Source organism: Alligator mississippiensis, chromosome 5, assembly GCF_030867095.1.
Source record: "Alligator mississippiensis isolate rAllMis1 chromosome 5, rAllMis1, whole genome shotgun sequence".
NCBI lineage: Eukaryota > Metazoa > Chordata > Crocodylia > Alligatoridae > Alligator > Alligator mississippiensis.
In genome coordinates, this window is record NC_081828.1 from 121,781,514 (window position 1) to 121,808,121 (window position 26,608).

Consider the following 26,608-nt stretch of genomic DNA (forward strand, 5'->3'; position numbering starts at 1 on the left):
GCTCTTGGACAAAGGCACACCACAGGCAGTACTTTCTATTCAATTGTGGCAGTTCGTACTTCATTATTTAGCAGTACCTAGGGTAGCTCAAATTTGTACGTATGCACCATCAGCTAATGGTCTTCGGTGATAAAATAAACCAGGGATTTTCAACCTTTTTGGATCAGTGTACCCACAGTGGCCAGATGTGGAGCATGGGGTGGGGGGAAGAGGGGGGTGCGGCTGGATGCATACCCCAGGTTGACAACCTCTGGAAAAAACCATTATGGCTAAAATAGAAGGTCATAACCAGAGATCCCAGTTTTCCCTGATAAATCACAAGTTCTCTGATAAAAAACACGCAAATGATCCAATTAAAACCCAAAAATCTGTGATTAAAATGAAAGGCCGCCATATATATATATATATATATATATAGGTATAAGATGAACACAATGTTTTATGTATATATTTACAATTTTAAAGTAATGTGGATGCCTACCGGTGCCTCAATCGCTATAATAAAATAAATTCTAAATCACTAGAAAAATCACATGAAAAAGAAAGAAGCCAGGCTCAACAGCGACATATATTTTCTAAGCCTTTGCAAGAAACACAACTTCATTCCCCGAGGACTAAACATCTACAAACCCCTGACTACTACACACAACTCCAAATATGCTGCACAGCTATGCAGAAGAACTTCAAAGAAAATTAGAAATCATCTACTTCACCTACTGTACTCCAAAAGAGACCAACTCAGGAAGGAAATCATCATACACTACAACAACTTAAAAGATAGAAATCCATGCATGTTCCCTGACAATATACAGCGGATACAAAGAGACTATGAAAAACTTTCTACAGCATTCATCCTACATAAAAAGAAGAAATGGAATAAATTACTCCAAGAACAAGCTCCCCAGCCACAAAACAACCATCAGAGGAACAACACCAACACCTTACGACCTTCCAACCTCAGACTTGATGAAACTGCAAGCAGCAACCAACCCACAAACATTGTCAATCTCTCCACACACACGCTTACCAAAACTGAAAAATCTGTCCTTTCTAAAGGCCTAAATTTCTGTCCAGAAAAATGCCCTAATAAAATACTTCAATGTGGAGAACTAGAAGAATTCTTCCGACGCCTGCGCCTCAAAGAATATTTCCACGACCGAACTGAACCCACTCCCAACAACAACTCATCCTCTGACATCATTCAAGAAAAGATCAATGCCAAAAAACCCCCCAAAAAATCAGATTGGACACCTCGCAGTGGACGAAACCATAACCTTGACCGCTACATTGACTACTTCAGGGAAAGAATGAACAATGAAATAATCAGCAACACGCACCACCACAACAACCTCTCTCTACCAGAGAAAAAGGCCATAGAATCTCTAAGATCTAACCACCAAATAGTAATAAAACCAGCAGATAAAGGAGGAGCCATAGTCATCCTAAATCATGAGGATTACATAAAGGAAGCCAACAGATAGCTCTCTGACACCACCTACTACAAAGAAGTACAAGAAGATCCTACTCCCCTTTTCACCAAAAAACTCAACAATACCATCAAATCATTTCCACCGAGATTACAAGAAAAACTACAGACCTTGATCCCCCCACTACCTAACCTGGGGACTTTTTACATGCTCCCTAAAATCCACAAACAAGGGAACCCTGGCAGACCTATCATATCCAACCATGGGACCCTAACTGAGGAAATATCAGGTTTTGTTGAATCCATCCTAAAACCGCTTGTCACCCACAGAGCAAGTTTTGTACAAGACTACAGACTTTCTACAGAAACTTAAAAACATAGACCACCTTCCCAGCAACACACTCCTAGCCACCATGGACGTTACCAGCCTATACACCAACATCCCACACCAGGATGGCATCCATGCCTGCCTTACATATCTACAGGAACAAGATTACAACCGAGAATACAGACCCAAAGATATCACTGAGCTTATACACTTCATCCTCACACACAACAATTTCACTTTTAATAATCAACACTTCCTCCAGATGATGGGAACAGCTATGGGCACTAAAATGGCCCCACAGTATGCCAACCTTTTTATGAGCCACCTGGAAGAAGACTTCCTCAAGAACTGCACCATCAAACCCTTGCTGTTCTTACGATATATCGATGACATCTTCATCATTTGGAGTGAGAACCTGCAATCTCTGATTGAGTTCCACCAGAAATTCAAGAGTCACCATCCCTCCATCCGACTTTCTTTAGAATACTCCAGCACCAACATCCCCTTTTTAGACACAAGGATCAGTATCCAGAAGGGTAAAATACAGACCACAGTATACAAGAAACCCACAGACCAACATACATATCTGCACAGAACCAGCAATCACCCAAAACACACCAAAAAAGCTGTGATATACAGCCAAGCCCTCAGATACCACCGCATACTGAAGAGAACACCCTGGATCGCCACCTCACCAATCTTAAAAAGGCTTTCACCCAACAAGGACACTCCTGCAGAGAGGTAGATCGCACGTTTGAAAGAGCCACCTGGATACCACGTGAAGAACTGCTGCAGTACAGAAGAAAAACACCCACAAATCGCACACCGCTGGTTATGACCTATCACCCATCCCTTGAACCTGTACGGAAAATCCTCAAAAAATTGCAACCCATATTAGAAAAAGACCTTATTCTTAAAAAGATCTTCCCAGAGCCACCCATCCTAGCCTTCAGACAAGCACCAAACCTCGCCAACCTCATCACCAGAAGCAAACTTCCTCAACCCCAGAACACACCAAAAGGATCCAGACCGTGCCATGACAAGAAATGCAAAACCTGCCCCCACATCTCCACCACCTCCACTATTACTACACCCCACAACAGAGCCATCAGCATCCCAGGATCTTACAGCTGCACCTCCAGGAATGTAGTATACCTCATCCAATGCACCAAATGCCCTGATGGAAAATATGTAGGAGAGACCAGACAACAGCTGCGCACCAGAATGAACGCACACCGGAAATCCATCAAAGACAGAAATACCCAATTACCGGTGGGGGCACATTTCTCACAGGAGGGCCACTCTCTCTCCAATCTCTCAGTCCTGATCCTCAAGGGAAATTTACACAACACATCCCAGAGACGAGCCTATGAGCTCCATTTCATCAACCTGCTGGATACTAGAGATCAGGGACTAAACATAGACATTGGATTTTTGATACATTACAATCTGCCTGGCAACTGACTCCCCAGCCCAGCCCCTGGCTTGTTTACTTTTCATTCCATCCAGGAACAGCACGCAGCAACTGCTGCAGCGTCCTTAGCCTGATGAAGGGTTTTTGAACCCGAAAGCTTGCTTAATAACTATTCTCCAACCATTTGGGTTGGTCTAATAAAAGAGATCAAATTCACCCAAGGAACCTTGTCTGCCTATGTCCTCAGACCAACATGGCTACAACCTAAACCCCTTCTAAATCACTGTAAATTTTGGTATTGGATTTTGTGTTTTTTATCATGGAAAATCACAGCTCCCTCTTCCCCCTTAGCTCACAGAAGACAGGTCCAGGGCCCTCACTCCCAAACCACAGCCACCCTGCCTTACTGGTGCCTTTCACTCCCTTCCACCCTGCTCAAAGCCCTCCCAGCCCTGCCAGTGCTCTTCCTCCCCAACCCCCACCCCCAGACTTACCTGCAGGAGCTGCTCTCCAGGCTGCTTGGGGCCAAGTGCATGTACATGTACATGGCACCCCCTACCAGACTGCCCTCCTCCTGCTCCCCCCAGCCCCTTGCAGGCTGGTACTCTGCCAACCTGTGGAGAGCTCTCTGCAAAACTCTAACACCCGTAGGTTTCTCCGTTAAAATGAAAAATCTGCATTTTCCTTGAGCAAAGGGGGAAATTGCATTTTCTTTGTTTTTCCATGGGAAACTGAAAACCTGGGTCCCTGGTCATAACCGTAATCATTTTATGAAAATGGAAATTGTCTATCTGCAGCTAAATATCACAAACTGAATACTGAACAAAAGAAACTGAAACAAAACTAAGTACTTTTAAGCAGCTTTAGATTAAGCATTTTACTTCCAACTGATCAGGGCCATCCTTACGGGGTGTGATTTGGGGCAACCGACCCAGGCCTCATGCTTTGGGGGGCCCCCACGTCCAGCTGCTCGGCAACCCCCCCACCAAATCTGCTGTCAGCTTCTTTGTGTCCAGGGCGCATACAGGCTGATTTGCCCTGGGCCCCATACCCTGCTAAGGTCTTCTCTACAACCGATGCAACACATTTGTCTACTTGTGCCTGTTTTTCCAACTCAAACATCAGTGTTCCTGCTTCTGGAAATGAGCTTCTTAGCACGGGCTTTGTTTTTTTTTCTATGCAGCTTTTCAATGCATTTAAAAGGAGAAAACAAAATCTTGTGAGTGTGGTAGCACCATCTGTGCATGTGAATGTCTTCAAGCAATAGCTGCTTCATGCAATTGCAGTTATTCAACTAGTAGGGTGTAATCTACAGCGGAGGATGTTTCAAGCCTTGATGCCCTGGGATTCTGTCAATTGGCTATTAATCACTGATAGAGTTCACCTTTTCTTTGTGTCTGCTGAATCAGTTCAAACAAGTTTGGGATAGTAACAGAAGAAAAATGTTCTGCTTTCCATTGTTCAGGCCAGCTTTCAAAAGGAGAACACAGAAACCAAGACTGATTTCTCTATTCCACTTCAGTTGCTTCCGCTTATTTTTTCTGCTGCAAGTTGTTTAACACCAGAGATTTTGCTTTTGGCCAGGCATGGTTTTTTTGAGCTTGGAAAAATATACCAAGTATCCTACCAAAACATGACAGTTTTGCAGGTTATGTGTACAGCTATCATATGCAAAGAGACTTGGAGCAAGCATATGAAGATAAAGAAAGCCAGACTCAAGTAAATTTTCTGGCAAGCTGTTTTGGAAAGGGTTTTTTATTTGATCCTCCTGAATGGAATAGAAAATATTCTTCTAAGACAGCAGACCAGTTCTATTCATCTTGCAATAGAAAATGTTTTAAATTTGCTGAGTTCCTTGGAAAATCTGACCTAGCAATGAAATAATGCTTCTGTAAACAAGTTATTCTGTCTATAAAAGGTGCCACACTGCCCTGCCTTATACATCATGAAGTCAACTCTGTAAGCAAAATGCCTCAAGAAGCTGGAGTGGTGAACAAACTAGTTATCCATCAGCTAAAAGCCTCCAGGAATTTCTTCCTTGTAAACTAGAACTCTGATAAGGGATTCCTAAGTATCCTAAGACCTGGTTGGAAAGCTGGGGAAAAAATAGTATCCTACAAGAAAGAAACCCACCAAACAACCAGCACAAGACAAAAAGAACACGTTCAAGGCCACAGATAAACAACTAATCCAATCTGTCAAATTTTCTATTAGGTTTTATATATTGTCATAGAGTCATTTAGAGACAGAGATTTTTTTTTTTTTTTTTACCACTTGAGTACTATAAGCTGTTCAGGTTTTTGTCTTAAACACTGAGTTGCCTTGCAAAGAATTGTAAGAGTCAGATATGGTTTAAGCAAAACATTAGCATGCAAAGAGCCTTGTGAAGCAACATCCTCTGGCATGGATACTCTGGATCTGTCCCATGAATTTCAAGCATATGACAGGAGGGTACAATCTGGAACGCACCCAAAAGCTGTAGCATCTGCAAAAAAATAAGCTTCTTACCTTATTTTCAAACATATCCATCACACTGGGTGCTATTAACCTTGCCTATGTCTATTGCAATCACCAAATGCAGTTTGGCTTATGAAGACATATTTGTGTTCTTTGGTGGCTCAGTCTTGATGGCCAGATCTTGCTTTAATTTAATCTGAAAGCCAAATTGCAGAGAGTATTAATCTAAAAAATGCCATCTACAAGCTGGCATGTATTAAAGCAATATAAGTGAAACTCCCCAGAAGATGCTAGCTCCTGGCCCTGCATCTTTTTGGAAAAAAAAGTCTTCGAAGGACCGGTTGTATGGTTCAATTTCAAGTTTTTCGCTTTGCTTCTTATTGGGATTGTCATCAATAAACAAGAGCAATGAATCTAACTCTCTTAAGATTTCATTGGGGAGTCAGGAAGCTAATGTCAAGAGAAAGTAAAAGTCCTCCTGCCTACCTTGAAGTAAGGTCCACACCTGTTGCCCTGAACATCCCTACAGACAAGGCAGGCAATTGTGACCTTTTCCTGGAAAGAATTTACCCAGCCCTATTACAAGAGCCTCCTTACACCAATACATGAAATACACCATTGTATGAATGAGTCAGTGTATGTATAAGTTGTTCCAAATTCGTGAGCTAGGGCTTGTAGTAAGCTGAGGATTTGGCCCTGTGTTTGTACAGGAATAAGTAACTATACATGGCAGCCTGCTTACTGTATTTACTGGAATCCAAGACAAGGTTTTCTTTTTTGTCCATTGCTGTGTAATGGCTGGGTCAGCCGGATGGGTTAGTTCATTACAATTCTAGTATGGTCTGAGGGCCTGAGGATTCAGCAGGTTCCAGCCAAGTGTCATAAATTGGATCCTCCTCTTTTTTTTGGCTCCTCAGCCAAGTATCATGTAGTTTGATCCTCCTCTTTTTTTCCTTTCTTTTTTGTTCTTATATCATCAACTTGTTGGGGTGGGGTGAGCTTTGGTTTGAGAGAGAGAGATCAAATGCCTTGAGTTCTTGCCTCCTAGAGGGCACAGAGGCAGGACGTTCCGCTCTTCTAGGATTTGCGCTTCCCTGGAGCTGAGTAGCCAGGCCTCAAACCATCAAAGCACCTAAGTACAAACTTTACTTCAGGCTTCAATGCTTTGCTGGCTTAATATAAAAAAAAAAAAAAAAAGTCCTCAGGATGTTCTGGGCATTGAGTTCATAACAGACAGCAGTTACCAAATGCTGTTATCTCTTCAGAGAACCCACTGAAGCAACACTCAAGGGCACTCGTTGGTGATGCCCTTTGGAGGGGATGTATTACAGGGTTGCTATATTCCATTATAGTTCTTTTAAATTTAATATGTTAGTTAGGAGAAGGGTGTGTGTTCCGCGGGTGGGGGGGAAGGGGGGGAGCCAGAGACCCTCTGTAAGGGAGTATAAGCATGGGAAGGACCTTTGGGAAAGAGGGGAGGGGTCTCCCTTAGGTAAAAGGCAGGGGTGGTGGGGTTGAAGTGGGTGGGCAGTGAGTTGGGAAGTGGGAAGAGGTTTCCTATGCCGAGATGCGAATAGAGGCTGGGAAGCACAGTTAAGATTTCCTGTATGGATGATAGGCAGGGAAGCAGGGACTGGGGGAGTGAGGTGGAGTTTTCACATTTTGGGGAGTCATTTGGGGAGGCTTATATTTTTTTTCTTATCCATGAGGTTTTCATCTTTTATTATAAGCTTTTCTGGGTAGGGAAAGATAAATAATGATAATAAACCTTTGTTGCCCAAAATGTCCATGGATCAAAAAGGTCATTGGGGATTATTTTTATTGTTTGGGTTTTTTTAAATTTTTGCTTGGTTTTTGTTTTTTAAATTGTATAGGAGAAGTATCTTCAAAATAAATGTGTATGGAAAATAACCGCTGGAATAGATTGTTTAGCTTTCTGTCTTGGAAATGAGGAGTCCAGTCCTATTTGCTGCTGAATCATAGAATCAGTGAACCAGAAGAGACCTGGAAGATCAAGTCCAGTCCCCTACCATAGGCAGGAGGCTGATGTGCTCATATTAGCTGAACGAGGTGCTTATCCAGCCTCCTCTTGAACACCTCCAATGATGGTGACTGCACCACCTCTGCCGGGAGTGTGTTCCAGGTTCTGGTTACCCTTATGGAGAAGAAAGAATTTCTCATGTCCAGTCTAAATCTTCCCTCTATTAGTTTGTGACCATTGGTCCTAGCCTTTTCAAGGGGTCCCTTCCTGAAGAGGTGCTCCCCCAGATCTTGGTGCTCCCCTCTGACATACTCAAACTGAACAAGCCCAGTTCCTGGAGCCTCTCTCCATAGGACCTATCCTCCAATCCCTTGATCATGCAGGCGGCCCTTCTCTGCACCCTTTTGAGCTTGTCTGTATCTTTCTTGAAGTGTGGTGCCCAAAACTGGGCACAGTACTCCAGTTGCAGCCTCACCAGTGCTGAGTAGAGAGGGAGAAGCACCTCCCTGGATCTGTTGGCACCACATCGGCTGATGCAGGCTAGAGTTCTATTTGCCCTGCTGGCAACTTCATCGCACTCATATTCATTTGGTAGATTGTGACCCCCAGGTCCTGTTCAGATGCTGTGCCAGTCAATGGGCTACTGCCTATCCTATAGATATGGTGAAGGTTCTTCCTATCCAGATGAAGGACCCGGCACTTTTCCCTGTTGAACCTCACCTGATTCTGATCAGCCCATAGAACCAGTCTGTCAAGGTCATCCTGGATCCTTACCCTACCCTCTGGTGTGCCCACATTTTCCCACAGCTTGGCATCATTGGCAAACTTAATCCTACAGCATTCCACCCCTGCGTCCAAGTCATGAATGAATATGTTAAAAAGCATGGGTCCAAGCACCGATCCCTGCAGGACAATTACAACTCCCTGGGACCTGCCTCTAAGCTAGTTATCCACTCACCTCACTGTAGGCTGGTCCAGGCCAGTACCCTCCAGTTTAACTGAGAGAATTTCATGGGAGATAGAGTCAAAGGCCTTACTGAAGTCCAGGTAAATGATGTCTACCTCATGTCCCTTGTCCAGCTGGTTAGTTACCTGGTCATAAAAGAACACCAGGTTTATTAGGCATGATGTACCCTCCACAAAGCCGTGCTGATTGTTTCTTAATATGCTGTCAGTTGCTAGCTTGTGAATGATGGCCCTTAACAATGTTTTCAAAAGTTTTTCCTAGGACTGAAGTCAGACTGACCGAAGAGAAGCATCGTGATTCAGAACAGCGTCTAAGCAGGTAGTTCATTTTAAGAGTATGCGTTGCTTGCTTTCCTGGATATGCATAGCACATGTGACAGCACCCTGTGAACTGGAGATGTTGTACATCAAGTTAGGCCCTGGTCCTGCAAGTACAGGTGTGAGGGTACGTTTTGGCAGGCAGCTGGATGGGCAAAGGGCACTTCCTATATGGAGCCCCACTGAAACTCATTTCCTCCTTATGGTCAGACTGGCACAAACTGTGGGGGTGTTTGCCTTCCTCTGTTAGGCATGGCCCTCTTCCTTGGATATCTTGAACTTAGTTTAACAACCTTTGCAGCAGCAGGATGTTGGCCACTGTGGTCCCCCTGCTTTATCTGTGGCAGGATAGGGTGTTATGTCTGGGTTTAAGTCCCAGCAGAAGCATTGGCAAACCTCAGTCAAAATCCTCAGCCTTGACTGCAGCCAACACTCAATGCTTTGGAGGAAGGCTTAAAAAACCCCCATAACATGTAGCAGCAGGAGGGGAAAAAATTCCTGACTCCATGTGGCAACCAGCAAAGCCCAGAAACATGGGAAATACCCATATTAGAATATAGGCATAGCTATTCCTAGATCATCCCTTATCCAACCTCTTCTTGAACACCTCCAATGATGGAGATCTAGTAACTTGCCTAGGCAATCTATTCCACTGCACCACTGTCCAGTCATTACACAGTGAGTTTAAGTATGACTCCTTTGCCTTTCGACTGCATGGCAGCAGGGTGAAATTAAATCACTTCCATAGTGAGTCAATCACACGGGCTGCATTCCTCCAATATTTGCTGAGTAAAGTGAGCAGACCATACAAAGTGTTATGTTTGTCCTGTGAGAGTGAAGTAATTTTGCACTGATTTACGCATTACAGCTTCCTGCATGTAAGAATGGACTCATTGGATTCTGGCAGTCTCTGAAGATTTGCAGAGACTTTCATTCTTTTTTCCACTGAGCACATTTTTTAACTGTTGTTTGAATTAAAACACAGCCAAGTAGACATAAATCGCATTCAAAGTTGGGTTGTTGGTGACTTGAATGCAACTCCCATTAGTTTATGCTAGCTGGGAAATTGGCTCTATGAGTCTATTAAACTGTCAAAAACAAGGGCAGTTAGAGTTAGTTCATGCTCCTTTGAAGCAGTAAGGCAAGGACTTTACAAAGTGACATTCCACAGTGTTTTGGGAAGATTAAAACTGTCCATTGGAATAGAGCAAATTGAGTTCAGAGGATGTGACCAGAGGAAACAGCTATTAGCTGTGTGAATGACAACATCCTTCAGACCAACAGCTCTCTCCTGCAGGCAGACCTTGAATTTGGCAAGAAAATAGTACTATTGAGCCAAATGATCCTTCACAAAGAGAAAGAAAACTGTATGATTTCATATACAGTCTGTGTTATATTCATATTATGGGGCCTTTTGTTGATACAACTGTTAAAATTTAACTGGTGTTTGTGTAAAACTTCTGTGCGCACTAAGAAAGGCTAATAGTGCCCTCTCTTGGAGAAAATGATGTATATAATTGCTGTGTCTGAATTCTGTTTGACTTTGTTTATTTGATTATGTTTGTAGAAATACAAAATAGAAAATCGTGTTCCATTGAAGACAATAGTTGAGTCCACCAAGATTTCACCTACAGTGTAGGGGGAAAAGTGCCTAAGCTAACATTCAGAATAAATAAATGTTGTTAACTGCTTTAAAATATTTCCCCAATGTTGATGTTTTTCTTAACTTCTTGCAAGAAATGCATAAAGGTCAAATTATATATACAATGCAGGGATTCACTGAAATAATGAGAATATCCACATATTCGATGTCAAACCAAAGCAATTAACATTCTTTTTTACGTCTTTAACCTCTTGGGTTTGTACAGCACCTAGTGCCATGGGATGTTGTTCCTTGATGAGGGCTTCTAGGTGCTACCACAATATAAATAATAAATGACAGGATCATAAATGACTTGGGGGCCTACAGTCCACTCATTGGTGATGTGTAGGGGGTGCACGTGGGTACACGTGCACACCTTGAGCATGGCGGTGCACCCCCTGCGAAAAGGTGCCGCTGACACTGCTGGTGGTGGAGTTACCGCTCGCCCCCCCCCCGGTCACTGACACTGCTGGCAGCATCTGTGCATGGTCCACTATCACTGCTGGCCACCACTGATGCTGCCAGTGGCATCTGCAGGTGGTTCCTGACCACCGGTCGGCGCTTGCCACTCTGCTGTCGACAGTGCTGCAGCCACCTGCGGGAGTTCCCTGCTTGCTGCCACCATGCTCCTGCCACCGACACCACTGATGCAACCTGCAGGAGCTTGCCATGCCCCCCAGCCGCCAGGGGCATGCGGCATTTATGATTTCACTGAAAACTTGGCAGCTGCTTGTGATGGGTTTGGGGTGGGGAGGGGGAGGGGGGGGAGGGGGTCAGTCTGTTTTGTGATATTTTTTGCTGGACCAACTGTAATAGCTGGTGCTTTTGATATTTTTGCCCATTGACTTCCCGCATTCATGCTTAGAAAGAAGCGCACTTGCTCTGGTAGGTCATTGAGTTGGAGCCTACAAATTTTGGTTCATCTACCTATTTCAGTATAGAGGACCTTGAATGAATAAACATCTCTTTATTCAGCTGTTCTCTCTTTATGGGAGGACTGCTGTAGTACTCTAGTATCAGAAGGTGCCATATAAAATGATGACCAGTTAGTTATATATTAGAAACTGCTGTGTCACAAGAAGTACGTGTCTCATGCTAGCCTTCTGCACCAGGACCAGTTATAGCATAAAATGTCACAAAATATGGTTCAAAATATTTTCAGTGTCAGCACGTAGATGTAATCCTAACTGCATAAATTGGTTCCGTGCATTGGAGTAAAAGCAGTTGGTGCAACAGGGAAACCATCTTCCCTGAGATAAAATTTTATAGCATGGACCCATTACGCTGGATTTATGGACAAAATGTGGTATATATATATATGTGACTATAACTGAAAAGGAAAGGACCTAAAAAGGACTAACATTCGAAGAAAAAAGACAACTGGAAGAAGATGGCTGTTAGTACAAAGAAATCTTCTGTCGAAGACAAAACAAGGGCCACATATCTGGGTAGATATCTGGCCTATCTGGTAGATATCACGTATCTGGCAGATTCAAAAACCATTTGAAATTAGCATGAGAACTGCAAAGAAGGCAGAAAGCAGCTAGGTCACTCAAAGAAACTTTGATCCATACGCTACCCAGAAAGGATGGTTTACAATAAGAGACAAGCAATGCACAGGATAAGAAACTGCAATAGAATTCCCTGGGCCTGTGTCCACCAGCACCTTCTGGTTTCCTTCCAAAGTACCCCACAGCAGTCTTCAACTCCTGCACTAAAAGGTATGATGAAAATGATGTCTACTTCAAGGTATAGTGGAAATGACTGAAAGGTTTTGTCTTTACAAATACTCACAATGAAATATGGTCACTGTTGGTCAGGAATATGAAAATGCAAAAAGTTTGTTCTTTATTTCTGAAGTTACTAACTGAGTTGTTGCTATACAACATTTTTTGTTAGCACTGGTGTTGCCCTTGCCTCTCCTATTTTCTTCTGTTGCACATTGTACAGTTTTAGGGGTTGTTGTACTAGGCTGTTTCAGTGAACCCTTTTGGACAAACATTTATTGTCTGCCTCTTTGCAAGCACAGAGAACTGGACTGTGTGGTCCCTTCCAGTTCTGTGTTCCTATATTTGCTTGTTTTTTGAAACACAGTGACAAGATGAGATTCACAGAGGTGATTTCAAGAGCTGGGTGGACATGCTATTGTTTGGCCCTTTTATTTTCTATGATAATGAAGGAAGAGGGCAGGGATTAGCCATGGCAAATAAGTTTTTTAACATTGCCTGTAGAAGACTTAAGAACTCTACCACGAGCTCAGTAGAGGGAATAAAAGTCACAGGAGGAAACCCTTTGCAGGAAGTCAGTCTGGAGAACATAGTATGAATGTTAACTGCAGTTACTTCAGCCCTGCAAATAGTCATCTTAATGAAGAGAGGGTGTTGTTTGACAGGTATTGAACACTTCTATGCTGTTACCCAGCTTAGAGAACATGAAACAGTGCCCATGCCTCATTAAAAGCCAAAGCCTTAGGTACTTTTTAGAATCCTGCCTGCTGTGTTTCAGGTGGGAAAAATAAAGCTTTCCCTGACCTTCAGCATCTGTAAGAACATTGTTTGCATGTTTGGCCTGGGAAAATGCTGGCCACACAGTCTGCCTCACCACCTCAAAGGGCAACTCCACAGGGCAGATTGCCATTTTGCATGCTTCTCAGCATCTTTTCCTTGTTGCATGCTGCTTTGTATTCATCAACAGCAAATGAGGCATAACTGCTGTTTGGGTTAGCCCTAACAATTTCCAGTTGCCCTGTTCAGTCAGCCTAGAGCAAGAGCCTCACACCTGCTGCAGCTGCATTAGAGAGGATAGAAAACAACAAGCAGGGCATAAGCCTTCTGAAAGCCCCGCAAGCCAACAGGGGGATTCCCTTGGTGCTTGCACTGCAGAAGGCAGCTCTAAGGCTGCCTCACTAATAAGGCCAGGTACAGATCTTACACTTTCACTGGTATAAGTGATCAGAAACTAGTTTATATCCATAACAGAACAGAAGTTGAGCACACATAGACCCTAGCGCTCTTTCCTGCCCAGGGCAGGGGGTCAGACTCGATGACCTACTGAGGTCTCTTCCGACCCTAACATCTATGAATCTATGAAAAATGGCAGAACCCAGTCTAAGATTTGTTGTACCCCCCAGTCCCCTGGGCAAATGTGTGCTCTGTTCACTACCAATCTAAACTACACCACTTACCGAAAACTGCATAACTTAGATCAATTCTGCCTCCGGCTTTTAAAATGTCTGTACATAGCCCAAGAGAAGCTCCCAAACCTTGGCCTGCTGAAGGTGGGGTAGGCAGTGCTGGCAGCAGCAATGAAGGCCTGAAGAGATTCTAGGCAGCACCATGCTGTATTTTTGACAGGTCCCCCAGGACTGTACAAATTGCCTATGTGCCTTTCCGGTGTTCAGGAAGGCACAGAAGTGACTTAAAACCACCTTAAAATCTATACCTTCCCTGTTTCATAGGGCAAATGCTGGCTGGCTTCTCTGCAGTTTCATTTTTCTATCCCTGAATTAAAGGGAGTGTTTGCTGTTCTTTTCTGGCCATCCCAGGGGTTCCACTAATAGTCATACACAGCGTAACATTCCCCATTTGTACTTATGTATCAATGGTGACGCATAGGGGGTGCACGTGCACCCCCTGAGAGCGCTGGTGCATCCCATCAGCCAGCATTCCCAGGCAGAGTGGGGGGCAGATGAGAGCACTGGTGCCCCCCATGAGAGCCAGGGAGTGAAGGTGCCAGGAGAAGTGGTCCCCCCATGGCTGGAAGTGCCAGCTGTGCACCGCTGCCACTTGCAGGCTGGCAGGATTGGTTGTGGGGGGACCTCCCCACTTGGTCACTGTCAGCTGGGGGGGGGGGGTAAGTACCCCCCCCTCAGGAGTCACCAGTTGCCCATGCTATGCATGGTTTACATATCTCTTACAGCCTCCCAACAATGCTCCTTGGGATTTAAGTGGCTTCAAGCCCTTTCAGCTGAGCCTCTCCATAAGCATGAATTTACCTCTTAGGTGGGCTTTGAGTTCTAGCAATTTAAAATATCCTGCTCTAAAAACTTCTTTGGAAAGAGTAAAGCTGGTATTGCTGTAAATAGCTTCTTTAGCCAAGATCAAATGTTTAATTGGTGCATTTTCTCACACACAGTTAGTTTAAAAAAATCCAAGCATTAAGAGTTAAATAGATTATTCTGTTACAGACAGTAATCATTAACTGAGCTGAATGAAATATGCTACTCTATAGAAGGCAAACACAAGGGTCAGGGATCCTTTAAACCAGGTGGGATTCAACCTTGTTTAACAAGTGTACCCCCTCTGTCTCAAAGTTTCAGCTCCTGTACCCTTTTATATTAAAATTATTGGGGGGGGGGGGCTGAGTGCATGCATGCATGTTCACACCACCCCCCAGCAGGTAACTCTGTGGGGAAAGGGCTGTGGGTGGGGGGCATATCGAGGCCCCTGCAGTGAAGAAGCAGGTGAGGCACAGACAGGGGCAGGGGCACAGGCGAATGGGGCCCTGGCCAAGCAGGGTCATGAGACAGTTGGAGCCTGGGCAGCCCATCCTGGGGCACAGGGGGCTACCGCCAGTGCACGTACCCTGGCAAAGACCTGAGGAGTATGTGCCCCCCTGATCTGTGTGTGGGGCAGAGGCAACTGCCACTGCACGCTGAGCTTTGCGCACCACTGCAGCTGCCCCAGGAGTGGTGCGACTTCATGTGCATCCTTCCAGGTGGTGGCAGCCTGGTGGAGGCAAGCACATGGCGTCACACCGCTCTCAGGGCAGCTGCAGCAGCACATAAAGCCCAGTGCACAGCAGCAGCCACCTTCACCCTGTGCACAGATCAAGGGGCACGTGTCCCCTGGGTCTCTGCTGGCGTGTGTGCAATGATGGGAGCTCTACCCCCCCCCATACCTCCTACAACCTTTTTAAGTACTCCTAGGGGTATGCATACCCCAGGTTGACAACCACTGCTTTAAACCTTTCCGGTAGTTCAGTCACTGTCAGTCATTTCAGTGTTGTTGATACAATGTTAGCTCTTCAGCTGGTGCCAATAAGAGTAGCTCTGTTGGAGCCAAGCTGAGCTATACCAGCTGTGCAGCTAGCCCATTATGTCAATTTAACTAGTTTCTAGCCTGTGTTTTAAAATGTTTGCTATAACTTTCCCTAGAGGTATGTAACAGGGGCACTCTCTCTTTAGAAAAGATAAATATGTAGGAAATTGAGTATTTACCCGTAGAGGGTGAGAAATCAGTGCAAAATCAACATGCAGCATAAATCTAAAATATATACCAAATGCAGTAGCACAAATTATTTATGTGGCACAAATGCTTTCTCTCCAGTCTTACTCCACAATGAATATTTAAACATGATTAGATTTAAAACAGATGCTCAGTTGTGAAAGGGGAAAACACATTTCTTGCTAGGCAAGGAGTTTTTTTCTTTTGAAAAAAACTGTCACTGTGTAAAGAGCTGGCAATGGAAAGATATACATGTAGAACAGATGTATCTAATGAACAGTTAAATATGAGTACCAAATCCCAGACATTTTCATTGGTTTTCCAGAGATGTGCATGCTGTGAAACATTATATTGGAATGATACAATCTCAAACACTAAAGGCAATACTTCTCTTTAAAAGACCAAAACAAAACAAAACAACACACTGCTTGGAGCAAAGCACTATTGTTTTAAAATGTAGAAATATATTCACTGGAAAAGAAAGAATAAGTATATTAGCAGGAACACTATGCATCTCAGCACACTATACATGGAAAGGTTTGGAAATCATAAATACACCAGTTGCTAATGCTCTGACAGCAATTGGCACGTTTCAATGCCAAGTGTTTAATGATACCAGTGTTGTGTGTGTGTGGTGATTTTCAGTCTTAGATCTCAAAAAGCTTTGCTATTAGGGCTCATTATTTTACAGATAGGAAAAACAGAGCAGAAAAATGAAACAATGTGGGTATGCAGCAAATTGGGGATAGAGGTGATGGTTGTTACAGGTTTCTTCCAGAGGTAGCTTCCTCTATGCTATATGAACATATTCAAACATGCAGACATAAGTATTTGTACTGCTATAATCAATCATATAACCTATTTCAATTGGGTTTAAGGTTTTTCTGGTACTGCATGTGTACGGTATTTTCACCCTGTGAAAACCATAACAAATTATGCTAATTTTAGATTATTCACTAAAGCTAGGGACAGATGTTACACATAAACTGGTTTAAGTCTTCAAAAACTGGTTTAAACTTGTAACAGAACAGAAGCTCAGTGCACATAAACCCATGAACGATGCATGCCCCCGGAGGCTGTGGGGCACAGTGACTACCCGCAGGTGGTGGTGGCGGCGGTGGCATTAGTGGTATGGTGGCAGCAAGCAGGGACCACCTGCAGGCAGCGGCAGTGATGTCGGCAGCAAGGGCAGGTCAAGTGAGGACCGCCCACAGGCGGTTATGGCAGTGTCAACAGCAGGGGGGGCACAGATGGCGAGCAGGGACCACCCACAGACGTTGTCTGTGCTGTCAGCGGTGGCAAGCGGCAAGTAGGGACTGCCTGCAGCCACTGGCTCCTGCATTACCGGGGGGGCAGCAACTGCCCGCAGAAACCGGCGGCGACTTTGGTGGTGGCCAATCTCAGGTGTGGTGTGGCAGGGCACTGTTTGTGCCTGCCACTTTAAGACCAGAGCCGAGCAGCCAGCAGATGCTTGACTGTGGCAGGCATTTTGACCCTGGCTGCCTATATAAATAGTTCAGTTCCCTGCTGGCTGGCCAGGCAGCAACATCGCCTGGCCGTGAGGCTTCTTGGAACAACCTAAAGGTAAGGGAGGTGGTGTAGAGGATGGTTCAGGAGGCTCCTGGTCCTGTGCGTGACCTAAAACTACACCCTACCAGGAGTGGGTGGGTTGGTGGGGCTCTCAGTGGTGCAGGATCCCCCAGAAAATGCCAGGCCAGGTACCCTCGACTGGTCCAGGCTGAGGCCAGCACCAGAATGGTCAAAAGGGCCAGGGGCCCACGGTTAGGGATGCCCAGAGCTTGGAGGGCCTGGAGTTCCTGACTGGCCTTGGAGGTGGGGCCAGGGCCTGTGTGGCCAAAGGTCCCAGGGGAAGGGACCACACCTGAGAGGGGAAAATAGTTTCAGGGAGCTAGTTAGCCTGAATGAGGGTGGGGTAGGCTGTCTGAATGGAGGGAATTTGGAGGGGTCCTGATAGGAAGATTCTGGGGCCCAGTGTGTGGCCAGCAAGAGTAACAGCTGGATGCCATCTGTGGTGTAGGGAAGGTACGGAGCCGAAGATAGTGCCCCCTGGCATCGGGGCAAGAAATGGGCAGGCTCCCTCATAATTAAGATCGTTAATTAATTAAGAACAAGGCATGGCAGGTGAGAAGGTGGGTGGTTGGCTCAGAAACAGGTGGGTGTGCCAAAGGTAAATCGGCCCTGACAGCCTCCCCTGTTACAGGTAGGCATGTGCCCCTCTGTGCCCCCCCATATGCCACCTATGCATAAACCAGTTTAAAAATGGCTGAAACTGGTTTAAGATAAACCTGGTTGAATATAGTATCAGACTTAACTGATATAGGTCAAACTGATTTATTAAACTTCTGTCCCAGACCTGGTTCAAACTAAATCAGAGTTCCCCAACATAGGCTGTGTGTTCACTTCCTCTTCCTGCTGCCCGCAAGGTCTCTGGGATTTGCAGTCTAGATCCACAGCAGCAGGACTCTGCAGGGTTGCTCATCACTTCTTTTTCCTGCTTCCAGGTGCCTCTGGGATTTGTAGCCCATGATCACAGCCTACAGGACTCTGCATGGTTGTTCCCTTCTGTTCAATACATGCTCGCTTCAGAGAAAGGACTATGCTTGTTCAAACTTTTATGAATTCAGTGCCACTACCTTTTTCTCCACCCACCCCCTCCTCAGCCTGGCAGGTGCTGTCCCCCTCCCCCTGCCCAAGTGAACCCTCTAGCTAGCTCTGGGCTGGGGCTTGATCACACCACCTTCTACTGAGCAGGGAGGGGGGAAAAGCCTTGGAGCTGGCAAGCTGAGAGGTGTGCTGTAGCACGTGTCCCCCGCCCCTCCTCTGGTTTCTGGCTTGAGCCAGTGAAGATATGTGCCTCCATTTCCTGAATCAAAACTGAATATTTATTCACTTGCAAATTGGGTCAATCTTTGCAGCTTAGACTAACCTGCAAAGACTAAATTGATTCAGCCTCAGGCTTTTTGATGGTCTGTACTTAGCCTAATAGAAACACCAGAACAGCATTAATTAAGTTGTTGAAATGTTAAATATTTTTTCAAAAAGTGCATAATTTGCATTGTGTGTGAAGGAGGCTGTTCATTTGCAGCAGACACTGGAAGATGGGTTGTGGACACAGTAAGGAGTGGCAGGGAGAGAAACAACAGTTTCTCTGTTCCAGCAGCTGAGACCTGGATTCTATCCCAGCCTCTGCTAGAGCTCCTGGGTGGTGTTGGGCAGGTCACTTAACTGAACTTTTCAGGGGTGGTTGGCCATTGCATTTTCCTCGTTTTCCTGGGAGACCTCTTAATGTGTGATTTGCAGAAGTGCTGAGGCCTCACAGTTTACTGGAATCTGTGACAGTGATCTTTGACTTTACAAAGTGTTGTATACACTGCCAAGTGGTTAAGAACTCAGCAGCTCCAGCAGTCATCCGGAGCCTGGCAGCACTCAGCCTAAGTGACTCTAGCTCCCAGACAGTGCACAGAGCCTCATGGCACCCTGCTGAGCCGTGCTGCACCTGTGCAATGTGACAGCTGCTGCATGGGTGCCAGGCAGAGAGGGGGGCGATCACTGTGGCCCTGTGCTGTGCGGGGGGGCTTTGCCACAAGCCCCCAGAGGCCCTTTCCACCACTTTGAAGATTTGAAGGCTTCCTATTTGGAGACTTCAATTCAATTTGGACCTTTTAATGGGTCTCCCGATTCAATTCAGATTCAGAGATTCGGCCACTGAATCACATCGAATCTCCTCTGTATTGAATCAGCTACCAAAGCTTCACATAGCTCTACTGGCCAGTCAACAATTCTGCTGTATCAAGCTTCTGGTTCCTGCACATTGGTTCCTAACCCTTGTTTTCAGCTTGTCTCCAGACTTCAGCTTTGGATTTCCTTGCAGTTCTGTTTTCTGGCTCCTGACCCTGGTTTGGCTCTGTTTATGAACTTCAACCTTTGGATTGCCCCCTAGATTGGTACTTGGCATCTGACCCCCAGATCCTGGCCCTGGACTGTGTTGTGGACTCTGCTTCTGGATATCCCTCTGGCTTTGGTATATGGTTCCTGCCTTCTGACCCAGCCCTAGGCCCTGCTTTCCCTCAGTGGCCTAACCATTAAGCAAGACTGCCTGTGCCCTGGTTCCTTATAAAGGGAACAGCAAAGGTCTCTCCTGAGAGCAGGCTACCTTGCAAAGTGAAGTTTCTGATGACTATTGGGACTTAGCTGCCTATCGCCCTCCTTGGCTAGGATTTCAAGAAATCCCTTGGAGATAAATGCTGTATAGATGAGCAGGGCCAAGCGTTCTACCACAGTTTGGGCTCCACCCCTGGAACTGATGCACTAAAGCTGCCTACTGGTTGCTCTTAGGACTACTCATTACTTCAGTCTTGGGGTTGAAAAAGAATTCCTTCTGAAGCCCTTGCCCTACCTCCTTCCTGCCCAGGCTCCTGAGAGGAAGGGTATTAAAAGCAGCTTCTGGTCTGAAAAAAACCCTCTTGGGACTGCTCCTTGTTTGGTCTGTCTCCAGACTGAAGATAGATAAGCTGCCTGTTCGTTACAGTGTATTCAAATCTGCTTTGTACTGAAGGTGCTTATGTCCCTTTAATGCTCTGGGACCCCTATCATATCCAGCAGCTGGCCTCTCAGTTTTAGGGAAGGTGTTGAATCTTTATATGGAAAGTTCCAGTCGTTCAGAGATGCGACATGCTACCCTGTGCTTTACTTGCTAATTTATACACTACATATGAAATGCTTATTATCAGCCTGCAAACAACCCAGAATGTGAAAATAATTCCTGTAACCCAGCAGTTGGCCCAGTGCTACAATGGTGGACTGGATCAGCCCTGCTTTGGTGCAGGACAAGCCAATGTTTCCAACCTGGCCCCTGCCACCTCTCCCTGCCACCTGGATGTGGCCTGGATGAAACCACTTAGGCCTGAGGTCCAGATCCAATGACATCCCACAGGCCAGATCTGGCCTGCAGGCCACATGTTGCCAACCCTTGCTTTAACTTATCTGGCAAAGAGCTCTAAGTAACATTTACATTTGTAAGAAAATGTGATCAGATAGTTCATGAGCATTTTGTTACCCAACTACAAGGAGCCACATTCCAAATGAATGTTACTCACTTGCATTCATATAGCTCTACTCATAACCCACAGAAGAGAGATGGGAGTGCTGGTTTCTCTAATGCCTGAAGTAGGGAGTAAAAAAATCCCTTAGGAATAGATTCATAGATTCATAGATGTTAGGGTCGGAAGGGACCTCAATAGATCATCGAGTCTGACCCCCTGCATAAGCAGGAAAGAGTGCTGGGTCTAGATGACCCCAGTTAGTTGCTCATCTAACCTCCTCTTGAAGACCCCCAGGGTAGGGGAGAGCACCATCTCCCTTGGGAGCCCGTTCCAGACCCTGGCCACTCGAACTGTGAAGAAGTTCTTCCTAATGTCCAATCTAAATCTGCTCTCTGCTAGCTTGTGGCCATTATTTCTTGTAACCCCCGGGGGCGCCTTGGTGAATAAAACCTCACCAATTCCCTTCTGTGCCCCCGTGATGAACTTATAGGCAGCCACAAGGTCGCCTCTCAACCTTCTCTTGCGGAGGCTGAAAAGATCCAGTTTCTCTAGTCTCTCCTCGTAGGGCTTGGTCTGCAGGCCCTTGACCATACGAGTGGCCCTTCTCTGGACCCTCTCCAGGTTATCCGCATCCCTCTTGAAGTGCAGCGCCCAGAATTGCACGCAGTACTCCAACTGCGGTCTGACCAGCACCCGATAGAGGGGAAGTATCACCTCCTTGGACTTATTTGTCATGCATCTACTGATGCACGATAAAGTGCCATTGGCTTTTCTGATGGCTTTGTCACACTGCCGACTCATGTTCATCTTGGAGTCCACTAGGACTCCAAGATCCCTTTCCACTTCCGTGCCACCCAGCAGGTCATTCCCTAGGCTGTAGGTGTGCTGGACATTCTTCCTCCCTATGTGCAGCACTTTGCATTTCTCCTTGTTGAATGTTCATAGGGAAATTCACTAGCAGTTCCCTTTTCCTTGTTTTTTTTTAATCTGTGATTGTTACTCTTTGTGCTTGTTATTGTGTACAGGCAACCCCCGTTTAACGCTGTTTCACTTAGTGCTATTTCACTATAATGCTCATTTGAAATTGATACCTGATTTCACTTAGCACTCAGCAAGTTTCATTATATTGCTTGCAGTTGCCATCTTGGGTCATTAAGAACAATTGTCATTGCCATCTTGAGTCATCAAATACTTTTGGTTTTGCTTAACACTTGTTTCACTTAATGCTCAGTTTTTCAGGAACCAATTAAGAGCACGAAGCGGGGGTTGCCCGTATTCATAGGATCATAGGAAAATAGGACTAAAAGGAACCTCATATGGTAGTTTAGTCCAGCTCAATGCTCAAGGCAGTATCATGCCTGACTAAACCATCCCAGCCAAGCATCTGTTGAACCTGCTCTTGAAAATTTCCACAGAAGGAATTCCCCAGTTACTCTAGGTAGCCTGTTCCAATGCTTAGCCATCCCAATAGTCAGAAAGTTCCTCCTAATCTCCAACCTGAATTTTCTCTATTTCAGTTTGAATCTGTTGCTCCTAGTCCTGTACCCTGTGGCCATTCTCTATCTTTATCCTCTGTATAATCACCCTTCAGGTGCTCGCTTGTCGAATTTCTACTCAGTCTTTTCTTCTCCAGACTACATAACCCTAGTTTTTTTCAGCCTGTCATGCTTTCCAAACCTCTAATTATTTTTGTCACTCTTCACTGGACTCTTTCCAGTCCGTCTACATCCTTCTTGAAGTGTAGGGCCCAAAACTGGACTATACTCCAAGTGAGGCTTCACCAGTGAATAGAGTGGGAGAATGACTTTCTTTGTTTTGAAACAGACACTTCTGTCAGTACAACCCAGTATGGTGTTGGCTTTTTTTGCAACAAGAGCACACTATTGGTTAATATTCAGCTTATGGTACAGTTCCACTGTAACTCCCCAGTCTTCTCTACAATATTGCAGCCTAGCCAGTTATTCCGCAGTCCGTATTTGTGCATGCAATTATTCACACCCAAGTGCAGGACTTCGCATTTCATAGTATCATAGTACTTAGGGTCAGAAGGGACCTAAACAGATCATCAGGTCTGACCACCTGCCTCAGGCAGGAATGGGTGCCGGGATCGTATCACCCCAGCCAAATATCTGTCCAGCCTCCTCTGGAAGACCCCCAAGGTAGGAGAGAGTGCCACCTCACTTGGGAACCCATTTCAGAGCCTGGCAACCCTAACTGAAGTAATGTCTCCTGATGTCCAGCCTGAACCTTCTCTCGAGCAATTTGTGGCCGTTATTCCTAATAACCCCAGGTGGTGCTCAGGGGAACAGAGCCTTCCCCAATTTCCACTGGTCCCCCCTGGTGAGTTTGTAAATGGCCATCAGATCCCCTCTTAGCCTTCTCTTGTGGAGGCTGAATAGGTTCAGGCCCTTTAGCCTATCTTCGTACAGCCTGCCCTGCTGCTCCTTGACCATGTGAATGGCCCTCCTCTGGACCCCCTCAATGCTAACCACATCCCTCTTAAAGTGCAGCACTCAGAGCTGGATGCAGTAGTCCAACTGTGGCCTGACCAATATCGCATAGAGGAGGAGGAGGATCACCTCCCTAAAAAAAGCATCATTAAGGTCCTACTGAGATTTGAACTCAGATCACTGGATTCAGAGTCCAGAGTGCTAACCATTACATCATGGGACCCACCATTTGTCATTGTTAAATTCATCTGATTGTTACAGTACTTTTTTCCAGTCTAGCCAGGTCATTCCAGATCCTACCCTCAGTCTACAGTGTCTGAAACACCATCCATCTTGGTGTCATCTGCAGATTTGCTAAACGTGCACCCAATCCCATCATCCAAATTGTTAATGGAGATATTAAACAATATTAGACTCAGGAAAAACCCCTGCGAACCCCACTTGATACCTCTTCCCAACTAAGCAATGAATCTTTAATGACTACTTGCTGAACAAAACAGTGTTCCTGTTGTACTATGTTATTGTGTGTTCGTTACTTCATGGCCAAAGGAATTTCCCAGTTTGGCATACAATCCAGAGACACCCTCTCAGTGGGGAATGGAGATCTGTTCCCACTTTGACACACTATTGCTACAGAAGCACATTCCCACCTTGAGAGTTGATGTAGTTAATATTGGATAATATCATGTGCATTGAGCAAGAGCAGCTTCCATAAATAAATGGATGATCCTCAGCATTTCAAGAGAAATGAGGGGAATAATCACCCTCTAAAACTGGCCTGTTGCCAGTTCCCAAAAACTTAGGTTTATAGGCAGTTTCTAACCCAGAGGAACAAGCAAGCAGATCCCATTAGGAATATATCTTGAGATGGAAGAAACTTTCCCTTTGGGATTGCCATACTCCAGATAGGAGAGGGGAGTGTGTGGGGTAGGGTAGAAATTGAAAGTCCTGGGGTGTCATTTGGGGACTCTGTTGGTTTTCCTATCTTGTGGGTTGTTTTGTCTTTTATTGGAGGTGGCCTTGAGCCTTCTTGATGAGGACAACATATGAATTAATGAATAACTAAAATTAAATACATAAGCCAATTTTATTTTAAATTATTCTAAATACAAGAAAATTCTGATTCTTACTCTCAGATCTATCTACCTATAAAGCTATGTATCTCTCTCTCTCTCTCTTTCTTTCTCTCTCATGATTAACCATCTGCTGCTATCTCTGTCTCTCTGTCTGTTTCTCTCACGATTAACCATCTATTGGTATAGGATCAGAGAGTACCTTGTAGGAGATGAGGAAGTATGGGTAGCATTGGCAGTCTTCAAAGACTGCATAGATTTTTGGGGCTCCTTTTGCTGTTGACCCGTGAATCGTACTAATGCCACCCAGGGGAAGGGATGGGTGAAGGTGTTTCTTTTCAGGGGCTACCTTGCTTACCAAAACCTTAGTCAGGAATACATAGCATAACCCTCCCTTGCTGGCAAGGTAAGGTAATGGGAATAGCTTGCAAGCTATAGAAGTAGCAGCCCTTGTCATACGTTGGTTTATGTAGCCCGGAGAAATCAGGTTCTAAGTGGTTGTAACAGATGAACTTGAAGAGTTCAGCTGAGCTGCCATGGAAGAGGTGCTTCTCCAGGTGGTGTTTCAATTTCATGAGCATTCCTGGGATAAGATGTTCTTCCACCTGAATAGAGAGAAAAGGAAAACCAGCAGGCTTAGGGCTTCTCTCCCAAGAGGAAGTTTGCTGAAGGATGATGGGGAGCTTTAGACACCCAGTTACTCCCATCCCACCCTGCCTGTTGCAGGGCACTAAGGTGCCTGCTCCTTTAAGGACAGAAACTGCTTATGGAGAGGGCCCTAGCAGTCAGGCAGGAACCCCACAAGTGCAAGGCACTGTGGCAGCAGGCTAATGAGGGAATTAGGCCGCACCTGCAGCCAGTCAGCTGACTGGAAGAAGCAGGGCCCTGGTCACATATAAACCCCAGGGCTGGGACTAGAGAGTGATTTCTGTCAGCAGCCAAGGGGGAAGGAGCACTCTTACTGGAATCTAACTGGAGATGCTTGACTGCCTGTTCTGCTTTGGGTAGGATTAAGGGGCTCCAGGACCTCACCAGGGACCCTGGCCTACAAGGCATTTAGTTCTGGGGTGGAGGCGGAGTTTGATTCTTTTAGAGGGACAAAGCACACCGTGAACTGCTTGTATTATGTTATAGCCCAGGGGCTCATATTTTGATTTCTGTGTATGAACTGATGGATTGGGCTGAGGCTATTGGGGAAGAAGGAGGCCTCATTGTGGGGGCAGTGCTGGAGAGGGTACAGTGATAGGGGGAGAGCAGACCCCAGTGCCAGAGGGTGTAGGTACTGAGGCTGGACTAAGCTGAGGCCTCAGCACAAGAAGACAACATCTGCATGACATCTGCGAGGCTTGGGTCATGGTAAAGGGGTGGTTTTTCGAGCCATGCATCTAGCCCATAAGGCTTGGGCTATCGTAAGGCACCTCCTGAGTGTGGAACCCAATAAAGGGTCTAGCTACCCTCAGTGTTTAGAAGAGACTGTCAGGACTGTGACTGAACAGCAACATGAGGGCAGACTCCCAATCCATCAGTTATAACAGCAAGATGTGGCAGGCAAGATTAGTTGATGCCCATAGGGCGGAGCCAGCATGGTCACGGTACCCTAGGGACATCACAGCCATCCCGGGGCAGCTGTAGCATGACACTGCCCATGGAAATTTGCACTCAGCTTCCCACCCTCACAATGCCATGTCCATGTTCCCTGTGAGCCAAACAGGAGGTGCACTGTAGTGTGGTAGCTTGGGATCAGTGTTTTCCCAGTGCCTCCTTGGGATTGTCCAAGGAAGAGAAATTACACAAAGGAGCATCTCTCTTCTGGCTGCTGCTTTCATTGAGTGCAGAATGTTTTGGCCACTTTCCTCAGATATGGCACCATCCTGAGGATCAGGCGGTAGGAAGACTGGAATTGAATTGGGTGGGAGTATTTCTTGTCCTGGTTGCATTGCCTGCAGCACTTCAAATCAACAAGGAAAACATGGCCCTTGTGTTTGAATATATAGCTCTCTCTTTCCTCTTTGTAAGTAGCCAGGAGGTCTGGAGAGATGGACTGAGCGTGCGGAGGAAGAGGAGGAGAAGTTGTACAGTGAGCATGCACTAAAGAAGAAAGCCAAGGCCCTGCCCACAGTGCTGGCAAAAGTCATTCTTTTGCCTCTGACACCTTCCCCACCTTCCCTTCCAAGACCCATTCTGTCAATAGGCTGCCCACTCTATGGGAAAGTGGGGGTTCTCCTTTGGCTCAGAGGTGTTGGTGAGCCATTGCATTTTGAAATA

The 26,608-nt window shown here is 45.6% G+C and overlaps 1 long non-coding RNA gene and 1 other non-coding gene across 3 annotated transcripts in view; both read right to left on the reverse strand.

Annotated features, from left to right (window-relative positions):
• Window positions 1-23,421: 23,421 nt before the first annotated feature.
• Window positions 23,422-23,493, reverse strand: TRNAQ-CUG (transfer RNA glutamine (anticodon CUG)). The gene has a single exon. It is a non-coding gene; the product is annotated as a tRNA-Gln (tRNA).
• Window positions 23,494-24,338: 845 nt separating this feature from the next.
• LOC109282230 (uncharacterized) overlaps window positions 24,339-26,608 on the reverse strand; it is a 43,866-nt gene continuing 41,596 nt past the window's right edge. For both annotated transcript variants that reach the window (XR_002089157.2, XR_002089158.2), the window contains one exon: window positions 24,339-24,948. This is a non-coding gene — a long non-coding RNA (uncharacterized LOC109282230). The remainder of the gene's footprint in view (window positions 24,949-26,608) is intronic.